Below are 4142 nucleotides of genomic sequence, written 5' to 3' on the forward strand. Positions count from 1 at the left end.
ACTTCTATGAATTATTTTATCTCTAACAAAAAACATCTTTCCAAGGACAGTTCTTTTTTAACCCTGACGAAGGGACTTGTATGTCCCGAAATATTTGATACATATAAGACCAAAGATTACCAAGTAACTTATTTTTAATTTACATTACCTCATCTTAAAATCTATTTGCATTATTTGGCCTTTTAAATCTTTCAACGTTATATTCCATATATACAATGCTTCAAGCAAACTATAAGATCTTATTATATATCATCATCATCATCATCGTTTAACGTCCGCTCTCCATGCTAGCATGGGTTGGACGGTTTGACTGAGGGCTGGCGAACCAGATGGCTGCACCAGGCTCCAATCTTGATCTAGCAGAGTTTCTACAGCTGGATGCCCTTCCTAAAGCCAACCACTCCGAGAGTGTAGTGGGTGCTTTTACGTGCCACCGGCACGGAAGCCCGTTAGCCGCTCTGGCAACGATCATGCTCGGATGGTGCTCTTAGCACCCTACTAGTACGGGGCACAAGTGCCAGTAAGGCGACACTGGTAACGATCACACTCGAATGGTGCCTTTTATGTGCCACAGGCATGGAAGCTGGTTAGCCGCTCTGTCGATGATCACACTTGTATGGTACTCTTTGCACCCCGCTAGCATGGATGCCAGTCATTGAATATATATATATATATATATATATATATATATATATATATATATATATATATATAAAACTATAAAGCTGCTCTACTCTGACAAAATGGGGTTAAAATAGATAGTCCTAGAGAATACTATAATATCAGTGTCAGTATCAGGGTCAAAATTCACACTTACGTAAACTAAAGTCTCTGAAGTGCTGAAATGGCTTCTGTCAAGTTTGAGCTCAGAGCAAAAACGATTCAAACAAGATACACACAAAGCAATGAGTGAACAACCAACTAAAAATAGCTGCCAGATTTTTCCCAGATCACACCTTAGTGTCTAAAAAAAAGAAAGAATCACCCGAGATAATCTATTCCAGGATATACAGAAAAGATAGTCAGTCATAATCAAACTAGGGCTAATTGACAAGAACAGTCTCTTCTATAACAATAACAATATATGTATGTGTGCATGTAGGCGTAGGAGTGGCTGTGTAGTAATTAGCTTGCTTCCCAACCACATGGTTTCGGGTTCAGTCCCACTGCATGGCACCTTGGGCAGGGGTGTCTTCTACTATAGCCTTGGGCAGACCAAAGCCTTGTGAGTGGATTTGGTAGACGGAAACTGAAAGAAGCCCATCGTATATATGTATATGTATATATGTATGTATGTGTATGTATATGTATATATGTATGTATGTGTGTGTATATGTTTGTGTGTCTGTGGTTGTCACCCCACCATTGCTTGACAGCCGATGTTGGTGTGTTTACATCCCCGTAACTTAGCGGTTTGGCAAAAGAGACCGATAGAATAAGTACTAGGCTTACAATGAATAAGTCCTGGGGTCGATTTGCTCGACTAAAGGCGGTGCTCCAGCATGGCTGCAGTCAAATGACTGAAACAAGTAAAAGAGTAAAAGAGTATTATGTATTTATGTATGTATTTATGTATGTATTTATGTATGTATGTGTGTATGTATGTATGTATTTATGTATGTCTGTCTGTATGTCATTGTTCAGTTTTATTTCAAGATTTCTTGCCAATAGAGAAAGAATCGGTTTCTAACTTAGATCCAAGGCTCCTTCATTGGAATTTCAATATCAACACCAGGGGTATTTTTGTATGCATGTATGTATATATGTATGTTTGTATGTATGTATGCATGCATGTATGTATGCATGTATGTATGTGTGTATGTGTGTATGTATGTATGTATGTATGTATGTATGTATGTATGTATGTATGTATGTATGTATGTATGTATGTATGTATATGCTCAACTGTGTCTTTGTGTTTGAATTTGTTTCCACCTCCATACCTTGACAACCAGTATTGATTTGTTTACATCCCTGTAGCTTACTGGCTTAGCAAAGGTGACCAATAGAGCATATACAAGACTTTAAACAATAAGCATCTGGGCCAGCATGACCACCACACCCTACAGCATGACCACAGTCCAATGACTAAAAAAAAGTAAAAAACAAAAGATAATGTATTAGGAAATGCCTCACATCATATGTATATGAGTCAGGGAAGTATATTCTGACAACAAAAAGGAAAGTTAAATCGATATATTATGTCACGAATTTGATATATGGCATAGTGGTTAAGAGCACGGGCTAGTAACCCCAAGATTCCAAGTTTGATTCCAGGCAGTGACCTGAATAATAATAATAATAATGATGATGATGATGATGATGACAACAAGCAATTGAAAACAAATGAAACTGAAAATAGGTGGGTAAAGAAAAGAATGCATGATCAATTTCATAGGGATGTTGAAGATAAGACAGAGAAAAAAGATGGGTGTGGATGACTAAAAGTGATTTAAAACTGGAAACAGAAACTCTAATCTGTGCTGCCCAAGAGCAAGCACTATTACAAACTATATAAAATACAGAATAGACAACACAGCAGAAAGTGATAAGTGCAGAATCTGTGGACAAAACGGTGAAACCATGTGGCATATTACCAGCCAATGTATGCCACTAGCCCAGAAGGAATATAAGAGATGCCACGACAATATAGTGGAGGCACATGGCCTAATGGTTAGAGCAGCGATTGAGGGATCGCGGGTTTGAATCTCAGACGGGGCGATGTGTGTGTTTATGAGCGAAACACCTAAGCTCCACGTGGCTCTGGCAGAAGGTAATGGCAAAACTTCTGCTGACTCTTTCGCCACAACTTTCTCTCACTCTTTCCTCCTGAATCTTGCAGCTCACCTGCGACGGACCGGCGTCCCGTCCAGGTGGGGAACCTATATGCCAAGAAACCGGGTAACCGGCCCTTATGAGCCAGGCATGGCTTGAGAAGGAACAAACAAAAAAAAAAAAACAAAAACAACAATATAGCCAGGCTTGTCTATCGGACACTTTGCAACAAGGATGGACTTGATAGAGCAAAAAATTGGTACAACCACAAACCTGAAGGCATCGTCAAAAATAGAAATGCAAAGATTCTATGGGATTTTATGATTCAGGGCGACCATGAGATAGAGAATAGGAAGCCAGACATAGTCTTAATTGAGAAAGAAAACAAACTATGCTGGATCATAGATATAGCATGCCCAGCAGACAACAAGGTATGCGATAAGGAAGAGAGAAAAGTCGAGAGATATGACAGGTTAGCTTGGGAAGTTAAGCAGTTATGGTTAATGAAAAAGGTAGCAGTAGTATCAATAATTGTTGGAGCCCTATCTCATGGTCGCATTGAATCATAACAGTGAGCAAAAATCTCGAGAAGTACGTGGAACGAATAGGGACTGCAATAAGGGTGGATAACTTGCAGAAAGCAGCACTGCTTGGAACTGCTCGAATACTCCGGAAGTGCTTGAAAAATAAGAGGTGTTACCTTAGTTCACTGGTAGTGAACAGCTGATACTGTAGTGCATCTCCAGTGTTAGAAGCTGTGCAAAGTCAATGATAACAATAATGATAATAGTAATAATAATAATAATAATAATAATAATAATAATAATAATAATAATAATAATAATTATAATAATAATAACAACATCGAAAAATACCTTAGGAATGAGAACCCAGGTTCAAAATTTCCCCAATCACCTGATGAAGGCTCGAGGGTATATCAGCCGATATGTTGTGTTAACAACAAACAAGATGAGGACAAATATCCGTCAAATGTAAATAATGTACATAATTCCACACCTCTTAAATATAGAACTGTATTAAAAAACAATGTATTGGGAAATGCCCCACGTCATAGGTATGTGAGTCAGTGAAATATAGTCTGACAACAAAAAGGAAGGTTAAATTGATATATTATGTCACAAATATAATTTGATAGTTAGAAACAAAGAAAAGATAGTTGTGACAGAAGAGTGTTGTGTGTATAAAGGTTATTTAGATATAACCTGACCAATTTCAAAATCTACAAAAAAAATTTACTGCTCAGTCTTTGTGTGTATATAGCAGGAGTGGCTGTGTGGTAAGTAGTTTGTTTACCAACCACATGGTTCTGGGTTCAGTCCCACTGCATGGCACCTTGGGCAAGTATC

At 38.2% G+C, this 4142-nt stretch overlaps 1 protein-coding gene across 1 annotated transcript in view; it reads left to right on the forward strand.

Annotated features, from left to right (window-relative positions):
* Positions 1–1314: 1314 nt before the first annotated feature.
* The window catches only part of LOC115212987 (E3 ubiquitin-protein ligase ZNRF2), a 113387-nt gene continuing 110559 nt past the window's right edge, over positions 1315–4142 (forward strand). The window contains exon 1 of the mRNA XM_036504177.1: positions 1315–1335. The gene's annotated coding sequence lies outside the window, so the exon portion shown is untranslated. The remainder of the gene's footprint in view (positions 1336–4142) is intronic.

Source organism: Octopus sinensis, linkage group LG1 (assembly GCF_006345805.1).
Source record: "Octopus sinensis linkage group LG1, ASM634580v1, whole genome shotgun sequence".
Taxonomy (NCBI): domain Eukaryota; kingdom Metazoa; phylum Mollusca; class Cephalopoda; order Octopoda; family Octopodidae; genus Octopus; species Octopus sinensis.